This window comes from Halichondria panicea, chromosome 15 (genome assembly GCF_963675165.1).
Source record: "Halichondria panicea chromosome 15, odHalPani1.1, whole genome shotgun sequence".
Classification (NCBI taxonomy): domain Eukaryota; kingdom Metazoa; phylum Porifera; class Demospongiae; order Suberitida; family Halichondriidae; genus Halichondria; species Halichondria panicea.
In genome coordinates, this window is record NC_087391.1 from 3,101,706 (window position 1) to 3,118,371 (window position 16,666).

The 16,666-nt window shown below is 40.5% G+C and overlaps 1 long non-coding RNA gene across 1 annotated transcript; it reads right to left on the minus strand.

Moving 5' to 3' along the window:
* Positions 1-3,996: 3,996 nt before the first annotated feature.
* Positions 3,997-9,461, minus strand: LOC135348335 (uncharacterized). The gene is made up of 6 exons (XR_010398718.1): positions 8,969-9,461; positions 7,018-8,910; positions 6,902-6,968; positions 6,528-6,717; positions 6,044-6,210; positions 3,997-5,947 (listed from the first exon to the last, which is right to left on the minus strand). It is a non-coding gene; the product is annotated as an uncharacterized LOC135348335 (long non-coding RNA).
* Between the last annotated feature and the right edge of the window lie 7,205 nt (positions 9,462-16,666).

The following is a 16,666-nucleotide window of genomic DNA, read 5'->3' on the forward strand; positions in this document are numbered from 1 at the left end:
AGACATACGTAGTCCTAATTATTAACACTTTATTTCAGTTTTAGGAAACACGACGTTAACAACATTTCTAAAAAATAACCATAATCTGTTACATTCACAAAAATGTTGTCAACTTTAACAAGTGTTGTTTTAACAGTATACAGTAGAATTAACAAACATTTTTTACGGTGTATAGTATAGCTAGAATAATCAGTATTGTAAGTATAGTATTAGAATTAGCAGTGAGCTTGTAAATTTCATAGATCGTTCACCGAGCCCCACCTTCTTTCTGCCCCACCTTATCTCTGATGTCAACAGTCTGATGGAAGTTGGTCACTGTCCAACGATGACGACAAAAGTGTCATCGACAAAAGTGTGTCATCAGGTGATGGACTGTCCGGCGACGATGAAAGTTTGTTGATGTCTGACAGTTGCTCTTTGCAGTTCTAAAGAGATACCTGGTATCACAGAGATACCTGGTTATACAATGTATACCAGAGGTGATGGTACACCTTATCAAAACAACCAAACGATTCATGATATATCTTAGCATCCTGCTATGAGATCCATTGAGATCCATTGGTACTCTTTTGTATTGTTCCTTTGCAGCATTTTGTAATGTAATATATTGTGGCATTGTGTTACTGAAATTGGCTGAAATTGGATGTGCTTTGGATGTGCTTTATTTCTTAAATAAAAAATGGAAGTAAAAAATGGAAGTAGTTCCTCAGCTTCTGGTATCAATTTATGGGAGAATCAAACCAACTTGGTGCAAACTTTCCTCGTAAGTGGGGCCATTTCGTATCAGTGGTCCATCTATCAGTGGTCCATAAAAATTAATAGTCAGAATTATTTCCTCTGGGACAGAACTAAGACACTAAGACAGTGGTTGAAGTGTTTCACCCGATATAGCCACGAGTGAGCACGGCTTTGACATGCGGCAATCCAAAATTGGCAATAGCAAACTACTTTTCTACCACAGCCAAATACTCGGACAGCAAAAACATTTGACACATCGAATAATCGACAAGTTGGACCTGGGACTAAATACCAACAACACTCTGAGACCAACAACACTCTGAGGCTCCCTCCACACAGCATCTGTAACTAACATGTTGCTGGGATTACAAGTGATACCCGAATCTACAATAAGCGCTAGCATAGATCCTAGTTTTAATGTGTTACATAATAATAGTGTCATTTATGATGAACAACTCTTATTAACACTCGGGGGGAGTGGGGGGGGATGAGCTACATGAAAATGTTTTGATACTTAACAGCTTCAGATCACCGATGATACAAATAATTATACATAATGAAAAAACTGTCGGAAAGTAAATAATGTCGGAAAGTAAATAAAGAGCCATGTTTGATTATAATAAGGACCTTTAACCGTTACTTCTCTATCGGGTTTCTAGAGCAACCTTACCAATAGAATGCCCATACAACAAGGAATAAAATGGTGCAACAAATGCCCGGCCAGCGGTGAGTCCAAACAATTTTTTTTATAGATCAGCCTATCATGGTATATATGGTAAATATGGTAACTAATAATACGTACTATATTATAACGATGCTTTCCGGTATCATTTAGTTGTTTTAATAAGGTGTACCCTCAGCACTCAGCCCTATTGTCACCTGCACAGCTAGTGTGAGTGTGATACCAGGTTATGCACAGCTAGTAGTGTGATACCAGGTACCTCTTTAGAACTGCAAAGAGCAGTATCATACATCAAAACGGAGACGGTGTTTGTCAAGAACCTCATGCCGTTTTAGGCCAGCTCCTTAATCTAGCCTTAGAACATACCACACAATCAATCAGCATAGAGTGGTAAATGATTCTGTGACGTGTCAGCTGAGTGGGTTCAGTCCGAGGGCTCTTCTGCTGCACAATTCACCGTATTCGGAAGTTCTTCCTTCCACTTGAGCGTACACAATGTAACTGTAAACAGTGAAGCTACATCAAGGATATACCAGAACCACCACTTTTTACTCCTACGTCCAATACGGTAATATCCCATCAATTGATCTCCCCTATCAACACCTCATATGTGCCTGGTAATCTGGCAACATGACGCATTGCACTCTGCTACATGTATGGTAGTTAGTATTCTCTTGTGTGTAGGGCCACTAGAAAGATGGTCCTTACACCCTTTCACCCTTATCGTACAGCTCTAGAAAGAGAAATGGAGTTATCCATGTACACCTTAGGGTGTGTATGCTCTATACCATCCATCGCACTATTTTTACCAGTGTATTATCTCCAGCACAAACACCCTATTTAGTGTTTGAAGCCAAGACGCCCTTTGAAGGGGCTGGGTGTAATCATATCTAAGAGCTTACGGAGTTTGAATAGGGGGTCATAACCAGGTTGTCCATGAGGGACCTGCTCAGAAACGTTACAAGTATGCAGGTACCTAGATATAGATATAGTTCTTGGGAGAGAGGCTGAGCCCTAACCCTAACCTAACCTAACCGCCCTAACCCTAACCCATCATCATAACCCATCATCATACACACACCTATATAGGCTCTCATTTCTTCAAGGGTAACATGCCATGGTGTGGGACGCTGTGCACCTCTACCCTGTGCAGCATACCGATTGGTCCATACCTCAGGGGATGGTGGTGTCATCAGTAACAGGTTGCACAATGAATTACTTTCCTCCTTCTTCCATACCCCAAGCATGACTACCAACCACTGTTGTGCCTCCACTTTGTTGTGCCTCCACTTGCTGACCCTCTACCAACCACCACGCCCCCTAACGCCTAACGCCACGGTACAAGCTCACTGTTCATTACTATACTATACCTATACTAATACTATACCAGAGTCACACTATGAGCATATTTTTGTTATAATAAATGAAAATAAAAATCATGTGACCATCATGTGACCAATTAAAATGAAATTTCCTTGTAAAACTAAATTAAAAAAAGAGGATTTGTTCCAGCTTAGTTAGATCCTATCTTTTCTTGGAATCCTGATGTACATATCATATACTGATGAAATCCAGCTGCGCAAAAGCAGATTCATAGGTAATCATGGTCTACACAAACAACATGCTAAGATTTATGCTAACCCTCCTAACTTTCTTGTTTGGCTGCACTCTGTCTTGCGCAGCAGGACTTGTCTTAGTTAAGGCCTTTAATAGCTACTAGGTAGCCTTAGGTAGCCTACAAGAAATCCGTTTTCAGGGTTTTACTCGATCAACTAGCTACGGTCAACTTCAGTAAGTTAAGTACAGTGTCATGTGACCGAAGCTCCACCCCCAACCCCACTAGTAATTGCAGACGTTTTCCACCCACGCACGTGATAAACATTCCAATGCAATGACGCCAGACGCCACATGCATGTGTATGAATCTCATTATAACAAAATTCTTAATTTGGACAGCCCCTGAGTAGCTGCACAAACTTAGTTTCCTTTACAGTTGCCTTAGACACTCCAAACAGATGCCCGATAGCAACCCTCTAGTTACAGCTTTCCTCAGGATAGACGCAGTCCCACCAGTAGGAACTTCTCTTCTTCGGCCACAGCAACCTCTCAGATGTACACAAACCTCCAGCAAGCATTAATGTAATAACAGCAAGCAACAAATGTTCTTGTCTTTCCACACGCTTTCTCTTCAACATGTTACTAACTACTCACCTGATTGCTCACCTGATCATCCTCTTCTTTCTTCTCTGTCTTCTTTGCAAAACTAATATCTGACCACGTGGCTCACTCGTTAGCAGGAAGTGGTTAGTTGCTGTGTAAACGAAACGCAACCTTCAAAACAGGAAGTGCTGTACCGCAAAGCGCTATCCCATCATTAGTACACTTAATCATCACAGCAAACCTAGGTGCATAATATACATAATGCACCTCACGTTAACCAAAAGACAGTAAGTCCTGTAGAGTAGGGGATTTCTACTCCTTGTACACGGAATGTGAGTGTGAGTGGGTTACATTCACGACAACATTCACGACAAACTTGTTGCATTTAAGCCTGTGACATTCGAGGGAAACGGGAACATGGAGGAGTAGAATCCATGTGACACCTTTGATAGTAGAGCTTATTCTCTAAGAACGCTTGAGTACATTTTGATTTCTTTGCATTTCTTTGCAGATCTAGACAGCGAACATCTCGGCCACCGCCAGACCGTATATGTTTTTTTTGTGTGATTATAAAATGAAAGGTGAATCGGTGATAGCTGTTGAAGCTGCTATCTTGTACCGAAAGTGTCATCCACATTTCCATTATAAAACCCACAGAATGAAATGTCATTTTTGATTTTTAGTCAAGTGAATGTAAAAGGTTGTGCGGGATCAGCAAGGTACAGTATCCGAGATCTACGATTCCTCTCAGTGATAGTGCTCAATCCGGCGATTTGTTGCCAGGGAAAGAAAAGCTAATAGTGTTTGCTAATAGTGTTTTGCTAATAGTGTGTTTATCTATAGTGTGTTTATCTATGACTGTACTGAGGCCAAGGAGTCACACCAACATTTTATGTATGTGTGCTCTGACCGGCGACCTGCTTGGCGGGGGCGGGTCTTGTTTATATGCCCTAACTTGTGTGTGCCTATTGTGTGTTTTCGATATTTGAAAAACGGAAAAGATAATAAAAGATAATTATGTGACAGGCTCTGACCAATTGATAGAGCCGATAATTATGCTTAGTGTGCATATAGCAGTGTTAACTGCTTAGACAGCGCTTTGGGATTATACAGCCTGTCACATATCACAGCATGCTTTAACAGCAGCTGCTGTTCCAGATAGTCTACAACGCTTGATGAGAAAAATGTAGGCTCCTTGCGAAATTGACATCACAATGAGAAGCAAACGTTACTCAATGCTAGGGTATTGTGTAGTGGTACTTCGCTAGAAATGTCAGCCGGCATCCTCCATTAACATTCATCTTTTGCAGGCAAGTCGTTTATTGAACTCGTACTCAAGATGCCAAAGAATCTGTCAAGATACGAAGAACACCCAAGCCCTACGAGTCATTAACTCGACTGTAGAGGTAAAAGTTCGAGAACATTCATGAACCGTTAAACATGCTGACTCATTATTTAATTGCAACTACTGTTTTGATGATTATGATGATGATGGATGATGATGAGACATAACATAACAATTGAATAACATAACAATTGAACCTCGTTAATCTGAGTCAGAGGCATCTTCAGGAGTTGGCTGCTGGCAGTCTGACTTCGCTTTCGGTTTAAAAATTAACTGCTTCTGGGTGTAGTCTGTTTCCGAGTAACTTTGAACTTTTCAACCCAAGCACTTGCCAATGAAAATTAATCCACGAATTTTTACCCAATCTTCGACAAAATTATTCTTAACAATTATTCTTAACAGGGCCAGTCTGTACACCACTGCCAGTCTGTACACCCAGTCTGTACACCACAGAAAATTAACATCCTCATTTTTTTTAACATTAGGTGCTTAACATGTTTTCTCAATTCCATTGCAACAAACAGTTCATAAGTTAAGTTATTGGTGACACCACCTCTGTTGATTAACTCCACCTTGATTAACTCCACCCACTTCTGCGATTCATGCTCACTCTCGTCCAATGCTCACTACAAAGTAGCATTTTTCAGTTGATTTTCGAAGTTTTTCTCGTGGAATATAGCCTGCAGCACTCTTCTGAGGTAGAGTGTACTTGGGTCTTGCCGTGGATTGCACGTTAGCTCTTTGAACATTAAATTATGGTGCCGATAGAACACACTTTAGCAGGGAAGCCCAGATTTCATGGTAAATCTTGGATGTTCGCACAGTGTGGTAGGTCGTCCACATTTTCTCTCTCTGTTTTGGCTGTGGACTGGAAGCACTTTCTGAAGCAGTCCCTTTGAAAAACTTGAGATTGGCAGGAACCAGCTTCTCAGCAATCTTATTGCTTCTTAAGTGTACTTGCTGCAGCAGGAGTGGATATTTTGAAGGAATCCCCTTGTAAGAGACATTTCAAGAGTAGAGAACCTAGAAAAAAAATTCTAAAAGCTTACACAAACTGCACACACACAGTCACACACACAGTCACTAACAGTCACTACTTACTTGATGGTCACTACTTACTTGATACACCATTCTTCCTAGCAACACGTACTAGCAACACGTAAATCTTTATACTTCCTGTGTACTTCTTCCTGCCCTGCCATGCCATGCTGCTTCCGTCAAACGCGAGTTCATGTGATCTCGTTCATGTGATTTCGTTCTCGTTTTCAATCCCCTTCCTCTACTATCTATGGACATAGCACAACATACTTTACTCAATCAGCTAGGTATAGGTACGAGAGTACAAACAAAAAGTAAAAAAAAAAACCCTCTCATAATAATTACTACTAGAGTCAGTGGATAGAGTGTGCTGTAGAGCCAGCTGCAAAAAAACCTCCTACAACAATAATAAGTGTTGAATTAACAAACATGCTTGACAAATGTATTGTTATATGTATTGTTAAAATAACAATTTCTTATGCTCAGTCTGTTGATCGAGAAACAATTTAAATTGCTCTTTAATTGAGCCACACATCATAACAACATACGTACAACAAGGGCTCACATTTTATACCAGAAAAGTGAACTGATGAACTTGGGGGATTTCTTGCATTAGATTTCTTGTGGTAGCGTAAGCAATTGCAGAAGTTGTTCGCCTCCAAAATAAAATGATGAAGTATTGCAATCCTCGTCCGTTTCCATAAAGTGCACAATATTATGGCTGGGTGCCTCGGGTTCCACGTAGTATACAGAACCTCAAAGAAAATATTAATAAAATGTTAGTTAGGCAATTAACATAGTACAAAAGACAAACAGGTACAACTTTCGGAATTAAATTCTCCAATTTCTTTTGTCTTGATATTGTACATGCCAGACAACGTACAGAAACACAGTGCTATAGCTATTATATATACACAGCAACACTTATGAGGTACATACATTATCATATTTTAGTGTCATTTGTGTATGGTCTGTGATATCTGCCGTTGACCGTCGTTGGGTATCTCTGCAGTAGAGGATGACTAACAAAGTGATCTCAAAGTGAAAGTACTTACTAAATTGACGCAAAAAATAGTCTTCTGAGCTTGAGTACACTACAATAAAAAGAAAGTCAATAGACAGCGATATCGGTTTAATGAAGAGGGCTCGGGCTCAGGTTCGACGGCAAAAGTTCGACATCAGAAGTTGACTTTTTTTGCAAACTCGAAGCCAGAAGCCAGTAGTATATATGAATTCTGCAAAAAGCAACTTACTTGTCTTGCAGAAATGTTAGTTTCCAAAGATATTTGGACGGCCAGAGTGGGGTTTTCTTCTGTGGAATGAAATGGGAACGGCATCCTGCTCTGCATAAATAATTATAATTGGCTATACTGAATACTCGTTTTTATGTAACTATCGTTTTTATGTAACTATAATTATAATGAAGTGATGTTACGAGTTTAGTTGCTAAAAGTTAGTAAGTAGTACGCCTTTTTCGGGGTGGTGAGTGTAATTATAAGCAGCACTAAACACAGATTGTATTTAAACATACCGTTGGCGTCTTCTGCAATGGTGGGGAATGGTGGGGAAGTACTGAACAGACATGTGGTCTCTTGGATGCACAATGAACGTAAAATATTGTGCCATCTTTAAGCCACTCTAAGATCCCAGAGATGTACCCAAGCCATACTTGATACGCCCATCCAAATCTTTTAAGTAATGGTCAACGATCAACGACAGTCATGTATTCCAGTTCCAATGGAGCAAGAGTAGAAATAGGAGTAGACATTATCTAGCTAGGTCAGTGAATGAAAGGCAACTAGCTGAATAACACGTGTAGGCTCACATGTCATAGTTGAGCCACTTCAAGTCCTACAATACTGTACATATAATTATGCCATGGTTTTTGCTTGTACTTCAAAGCAATACACTCCAATTCTCAATTCTCCTGCCACTCGTCTCATTCGAGGGTGTAGTCACTTGTTTGAGGTGTATAGAACATGCACTAGGGTGTAAACAAAGTAAAAATTGGTGGGTGTATATTACAACAGAAAGCAAAAGGTGTAAAAGTACATGTATATCAATTTCATATTAACCCTTTAAACGCCACGGGCCACGATCGTGGCCCGCAATAAGTGACTTTTTTTCGCGAATTTCAATTTCGCGATACCTAGGCACATCCCTGTATAGAGGAAGAGCTGTAGAATCACGTGCAATTTAGTCTAGAATTTTCCAAGCCACGTTGCTATGTCTTACCACACGAAGCTATGGCTAGGTTGTTTACTTGTGCCGATGTGCTTGAACAGCTTGAGGGCGATGTCTCCTCTGGTGATGACAGAGGGATACCTGCTACCAGATGAACATGGACCTACCAGGACGACCGACTACTATAACCCGTGATGCGCCTCGGGTTAATTACTCACAGCTGGAGTACATTCCAGAGTATAATACATTCCAGAGTATAATTATTAAAGCTGCTTGATCTTGAGCGTTGCATAGCCGCCCACTGTTATCTATATAGAGGATGTAAATAGTAATATTCTTACAATGTGCAAGAGCTACGATTCCAAAGTTAGGAGCGCCTTAGACTGAGTAGACTTATTACTGTTTACAAAGTGGCAGCCACAAAAACTAGGAGACTTCAGGCGTTTGTAACTTTGGAATCATAGCAGCTATATACGCTCTTGCACATTGTAAAACAACCTTTGAATATTACTATTGACATCCTCTAAATAGATAACAGGATACAGTGGGCGGAAATTCTCCAGATACACTCTGGAATGTACTCCAGCTCGCGTTTGATTAACGGTAATTGAAGCTTCTTATAGGCACTAGTGAGAAGTTATCAAAGCAGCTTATAGTAAGTATTATCACTTACCACGAATGTGGCTAGCTTGAAACAATGCGTTTGCAGCCGTTACTTCTTAGTTTTCAGGACATCCGCATTTTGAGCATCAATAAACGATACACTGAATAAGATTAAGGGACATGTAATTGGTTAAAATAATATAAAACTTATAGACTAACCATACGTCCGTATCAAATCCTGAAAAGTCCTCCTTGTCATCAACAAGAGCTTTGTACATACTTCTGACTGTAAAAACACAGAATTTGGTATTGAGCTATAGCTAAATTTGTGCCTACAGTGTAAAATCTCAAATAAAATGTTATTGGTGTATAAGTATCTATAGTCCTTCTACTACCTCTCTGTAAAATCTGATGCTCTAAATCCAACTCTTTCCATCGAAGCGCCTCATCCAAACTTTGGCTATTACCTTATTTTTCCTAATTGAGCAATCTTTGAGAGGCGTTTTTCTCGATACTACATTTTACGGCTTCAAGTTTCTAACAAGCATAACTCGGGTATGAAACTAGGTATGTGAACACTAAGCATATCATTATGTAGGCAATGCTCTGCTCTATCACTTGGTACATTAATCAACGAAATTTTAGTCTGCTCCAAATGTCTGGTTTTCCCAGAGCCTGTCACATATACTTACACATACAATTACTTAAACCAAGCCCCACCCCCCTCTCATCAGAGTCAAACAACATACACGAATAGGCAGAGGAACCCTCGTCTTCTTTGCACTATCAGGCGAGCTGCTTGCTGTGTGACGATAATTTTTCTTCAATTGCGACTAAACGAGTTTCTTGCCTATCCAGTTTCTTGCCTATCCAGGCGATCCACCAGGCGATCAAAAGAGTTAGTGATGATAGGATCACTACTGCTGTCATTTGATCTTTGGGGCGGCTTTTCAAGTGCCAGAGCTCTTTTCCTAGATGTATCTAGGACTTTAGAGCTTGCTTCTCGGCTTGGTGTGTGCCACTTATCACGTCTTGTGTGCTCGTTCTCCTCGTCAGATCCATCATACTCAACGAACAAGGGTCCGATAGTTCACTCTCATCGGCACCAAAAATGTCTCCACTTTGATAGCCATCACCACCGGCATATTCCATATCTGGCCATTATTAAGAAGCGAACAATTAAAGAAGAAAGCTACGTGCTGCACTGCACTGGTAGACGTAGACTAGATGGACTATTAAACTGCTAGATAGCTATAAACATGTGACTATTATAAACCACCGCCCCGACGCGTTGACCAATGAATGGCTCTAGAATTGTCATGTGATAGTCTAGCCTCGATCCCAGGCCGCACCTATGTGGGTTCAGAGTGCAGGCAGTGCTTTAAATAAAATCACCTAACCAGAGTAGTATGTCCAGAGTAGTATGTCCTGTGTAGTATGTCCTGTGTAGTATGTCCTGTGTAAACCCATGAAAGCACGTACTATACGAGCAGAGTAGAGGAATATGAAGCCACAGCAATTCAAAGCAACAGGCGGTTTTGTCCTCACTGCAAGAGCTATCTTGTATTGAAAACCTTCAAGGCACACAAAAAGCTTTATTACTCAGAAGTAAGTTGTGAGCTCAGTTAAAGCAAGATTATTTACTAGCTGTATATAGCTGTATATGTATGTAGCTGCATCTGGCATTAAATAGGTATCGTCACACATTGCATACAAATATGACATATAGATCTAGTCAGTCTACTATAGGATAACATTCAGATCACTCAGTTGTGGAAAGAGTCCGGTGTAAGCAAGTCTCTCATAAGTTCTGAAGAATCCCCCCTCTGTTCTGATGTAGATGTCAGTCGTCACTCATCTTCTGATACGGACAAATCTGATCTAACAATGGATGTTTCAGCTGCAAGTGGTTGCACGTAGTACAACTGATACGCATATATATGGCGTATAAAGTGAAGAAGGCATGCAACAGCTATCTATCAAATAGCAAATGGGCGGGGGAGTGGGCGTGCGTCTAAAAATAGACAAGAAATTACGTGCTTTGTTGATGTTTGTGGAATACATTTATGTTTGTGGCTAACTCTAAATGTATTAGAATACATTTAGAGTTAACCACAAACATCAACAAGCGGAAGAGTAGGGTATGCTATTACAAACAAGAGTTGCAAAGCCTCGCCAACAGGCCACTTAGTGGAACAGGCCACTTAGTAGAGAAGGATGACTATGAGCTCTATGAGCTTCATGCAGCACAACCAGCTACACTGGTGGGCGTCGCTTTTACCTGGTATCGAGGGATTATTTTACACTAGCCTACACTAGCCTATATTTCCTTAGTACGTGGTTGGCTAAATAATTGTAGTTATAATTATCCTGAACTATTTGACAGTATAACTCTGGCCTGTGATGCCTGGGATCGGGGCAGTTCTAGCACACAAGATGCTGGGCCTGTGGGATAGGACGTTGAACCAGGCGGAGCAAAGTTGTCATTCATGCGAGTTGCATGCTTTATGCGCCCTTGATATTATATTGTGCATTACGTGTGCATTATGTGTGTAGATCAAGGATGACTCCATTTGCTAAAAGTTGGCAATGTTTCGTGGATTTCATGTATATGTATATAGGTTCATCCACTCATTGAGTGATCCGTCGGATACTGAGGAAGATTGGAACAAAGATGAAACATTACCAGAGGAAAACAGTGATTCGGAACCTGACGATGAGATTGAATGTGTGGGAGTACGCTAAAGTGTTTGCCAAGTGGTTATGTTATCTCTGTTTCTAATGCAACTGAAATCAAGGTACAACTGCCTGAAGCAGCAGTATCCTGTTTGTTCATGTTTCTCTTTACATGGGATCTTTACATCCGTTTTGCAACGAAATTGCCAAAGTATTCCCTAGAACTATGTACAGTGCTAAGTCAAGACTTGTAACCAAAGTCTAAATTTCTGCTGCGTCCTGTCGCAAATGTCATAACATTTACCACATGAAAGACTGTGTTGATGGAACTGCTGCAAGACCTAAAAGTAAACATTGTTGGTTTATACGTTTCCCTACACATCATCAATATCAAATGCGACAACCTTGTGCTTGTCCACTTCTAAAATCTGTAGAGATGTCATCTGGTAAACATATACTCTACCCTTTTCTCACATATTGTGTTCCTGAAAGCTCGCTTTTTACTTGCTGCCATGCATGTGTGAGGAGTGGCGTTCTCGAAATGTACGGGCAGAAGTTTGGAAAGAATTTCAGTATTTTGACGGGGAGCCGTTTTTAAAAGATAAGTACAACTTAGCCTTAATGATTAACATGGATTTGTACAAGCATGTAAACTATTCTGTTGGAGCCATCTATTGTGTGATTATGAATCTTCCACGATCAGTCCGCTACAAGCAAGAAAATGTTATCCTGTTAGGTCTGATTCCGGGCCAGCTAAACATATCAATACCTCCCTTTGTAAATGAGCTATTAACACTTTGGGATGATTGGGATGGTGTCGAATTCAAGCTGGTGTTACACATAAAGTCCGCTCTTTTGTGTGTAACATGTGATATGCCGGGTGGGCTTTCAGGACTTGTTGGTAATAAAGATTACTCCGGTTTCAGTAGAGAGAATTGAACAAAAAGGACTATGCAGGACTATAGACAAAGTTCGTTAAAGCTATCAGAGCTGAGTAAAAATGAGGGTATCGGTACTCTGTTCTGTCGCAGTTACCTTATTTTGATGCACCCCGATTTAACATCGTCGATCCAATGCATAATTTGTATCTTGGTACCGCTAAACATATTGTAAAGGATATCTGGACACGACAAAGTATTATATCTGACAAAGACTTTGAGGTCATTCAAGAACGTGTCAACTCAGTTGTTGCTCCTGCAGGCATTCCCCATAAATCCACTCTGGATTTGCATCATTCACTGCTGACCAGTGGAAAAATTGGGTTAATTACTACTCACTTCTCACTTTTGTGTACAAGTGACTTTCTTCATGGAGAGGATCTAGAATGCTGGCGACATTTTGTGTTGGCTAGTCGACTGTTATCTTACTAGATAACTGACTAAGAATGATCTGTTCTGTACGAGAGTTGAGAGGTTATATGGCCGAACAGCAATCACTCCTAACATGCATATGCACACACACCTGAAGTCGTGCATTGAAGATTATGGTCCCTGTCATGCCTTTTGGCTGTATGCATTCGAAAGGTACAATGGTATACTTGGAAGTTATCCTAATAATAACCGAAACATTGAAGTACAATTGATGACTAGGTTTATTGATGATGAGGACTTACTTAGTACTCCTCTTCCTACTGAATTTGAGGATCGTTTTAAATGTCATTTCTCGACTAGGAAGCTCTGCAGCTGAGACAGTACAGCCTATACTAGATTGCAATGTTGCCTTGCCTTCTCTTCTTTCCGAAACCCGTCACGGAACTTCAACGTTCACAATTATTTCAATTGTTTTCCAAGCTATATCCAACATCAGCTGTTTCAGAAATACCCAACTCCTGCTGGAAATATCTATATCTATGGTAGCTATCATCGTGTGTGATGGCTACTTGGAAAACTGATCTACTTGGTCAGCCAATTGCCCCTGAAATGCGAATTAGCATCAGGTGGAATTCTCAGGCCTGTGAGAATAAATTTTTTTTTTCATCAATTTTTTTTTCATCATCGCATACTCATTGATGCAAAGTATGTTGACCACCTACTTGTAGACGTTTCATGGTTTTCATATCATCCTCGGTGTACTTCTATGGGTAAACCTATCACCGTTTGGTGTCCTGATATATACGAGACTCATATTATGATGAGACTCATAATATGATTCCTGTACAGTTTATCAATGTTTCTTTTGTATTTAAATCCACCACTCCCCCATGCGAGTCATGTATATTCATGTACTGATTAACATTTTTGTTCCGGATATTTTTATGATTCAAGGTAACCTTCAAATTAAATGAATTTGAATGCATGATCGAGAAAAAATCTGTCTCATATACAGTCAAGGGGGGCAGCGACGATGCCCATCTATATATATATCAGCTAAGAGAGACAATAAAAATTATATATATATCTTTGTGGATTTGGGTATTTTATCAAATTTCTATAGCTATGAAACGTTGAGGGATATTTCATGTGTCATACCGCTGGACCTATAGGAAATCACACCGACTTTACTGTTGAAGGATGCATAAGTGGAAACATGGAAAATCATGCACAGGAAATGTTTAGGATGGCTACTGGAAATGAAACCTAGATGTCCACCACATGAATCCTGCAAGGTACTAAAATTTAGATTTTGGACTAGTGACATTTGTTGGCACGGTGGACGCAGTGTGCTTTGTCAACCAGGGCAACAACATTTTTTCGGACGATAAAAATGCCTCTCCATGTTTTACCCTTTAACCGTCGGATTCTTAATTACAGTGAAGTGAAATTACAGTGAAGTGAAATGCCTGTAAATTCTCTATTGGGACCATATACCAATAGAATGCCCATACAACAAGGAATAAAATGGTGCAACATGTGTTGCCATAGCAACCACGGTTATTGCGCCCACCCGTTATTATCATTTTAAATGCCCGGCCAGCGGTGAGATAAAATCCAAAAAATTTTTTTTATGGATCATCCTATCATATGGTATAAAGGCTTAGGCTTGACTAAGCTTGATTTTCACATCATATGAATAACAGTGCTAAGATATATCTTGACATCAGAGAGAAGGTGGAACGATCTATGAAATTTACAAGCTCACATAAAGACTGGCTCACATAAAGACTGTTCATTACTGCTAATTCTCTTACTACTGATATTCTAGCTATACTCCTGGTCCATGGCGCTAGCGTCTAGGTCTATGTCCTCAGTCCCAGACAGTTCATCAGCGTCTGGCATAAAGCTGGTAGCCTTTGGGAGGTATCCCACTATCCCCTCTCCTTCATAGGCACTGTCATCACCAGAGGAGACATCGCCATTGCTGTCCTCAAGCTGTTCAAGCACATCAGCACAAGTAAACAACCTAGCCATAGCTATAAACTTTGTGCGGTAAGATAAATTCTAGACTAAATTGCACGTGATTCTACAAGCTCTTCCTCTATACAGGGATGTGCGTAGTTCCCTAAGTATCGCAATTTCGCAAAAAAAGTCACTTATTGCGGGCCACGATCGTGGCCCGTGGCGGTTAAAGGGTTAACAATGCTTCAGGGCAGTATATCAAAAAGGCCTTTAGTCGGGCGTCAGATGCTAGTTCACTCCAGTTATAATGCCAGTACACATGGAGCTGGAGCTAGACTTATGTTTACTGATAAAATAAAAGGCAGCCAGACTCCTCCCCCTGTGATTGTCACATCATGTGTGTCAATTTTTCTCTCCCTAGCACATGTGCTAGGGAGTGGTCTGGGTACACTCACCCAACCACAAGGTAACACCAAGTAGACAACAATGTACTAATAATAATTGTGTTGTGAAATTAATTCAATATGTATGTTCTTCTATACATTTTGTTTGTTTGTCTGGTGTCAGCTTCACCCGGTATTTATAGCTCCACTTCTTAACCCTTTAACCAATTAACAGTGAAGTGAAATGTCTGTAAATTTCCAGAGCAATAAAATGCCTAGCAGTCCATACAACAACGAATAAAATGGTGCAACATGTGTTGCCATAACAACCACAGTTATTATACGCTCACCCGTTTTTATCATTTTAAATGCTCGGCCAGCGGTGAGATAAAATCCCAAAATTTTTTCAGCCTATCATATGGTATAAAGGCTCATCATATGAATGTAATAGTGCTAATAGTGCTAAGATAATATCAATTTGAAGTACAATACGTACATGTATTACTATATCGGTGAACGATCTATGAAATTTACAAGCTCACATAAAATTCCTACTTGCCAGAGTCACACAGTGAGCCCTCTCCTGGTATTTCACCGTCCTGGCGTCCTGGTCCATAGCGCTAGCGTCTAGGTCCATGTCATGCATGTCCTCAGTCCCAGACAGTTAATCAGCGTCTGGCATAAAGCTGGTAGCCTTTGGGAGGTATCCTATCCCCTCTCCACTGTCATCCTCTCCACTTTCATCACCAGAGGAGACATCGCCATTGCTGTCCTCAAGCACATCGGCACAAGTAAACAACCTAGCCAGAGCTTCGTGCGGTAAGATGCTAATGATATTTTAACATAGCAACGTGCAGCTCTCTTCCTCTATACAGGGATGTGCGTAGATCGAGCTACTTCTTAAGTATCGCAGAATTAGAATTTCACAAAAAAAAATCACTATTGCGGGCCACGATCGTGGTTAAAGGGGTTAAAGGGTGGCCCGCAATAGTGACTTTTTTTTGCGAAATTCTAATTCTGCGATACTTAGGAAGTAGCTCGAACTACGCACATCCCTGTATAGAGGAAGAGCTGTAGAATCACGTGCAATTTAGTCTAGAATTTTCCAAGCCACGTTGCTATGTTAAAATTTCATTAGCATCTTACCGCACAAAGTTTATAGCTATGGCTAGGTTGTTTACTTGTGCCGATGTGCTTGAGGACAGCAATGGCGATGTCTCCTCTGGTGATGACAGTGCCTATGGATACCTCCCAAAGGCTACCAGCTTTATGCCAGACGCTGATGAACTGTCAGGGACTGAGGACATGCATGACATGGCTAGCACTATGGACCAGGACAGTGAAAGACCAGGAGAGGGCTCACTGTGTGACTCTGGCAAGTAGTATAGTATAGCTAGAATATCAGTAGTGAGTATAGTATAGGTAGTCTTTCATAGATCGTTCACGTACTTCAAATTGATATATCTTAGCACACTGTTACATTCGTATGATTCGTATGATGTGAAAATCAAGCTAGTCAAGCCTTTATACCATATGATGATAGGTTTTTGGATTTTATCTCACCGCTGGCCGAGCATTTAAAA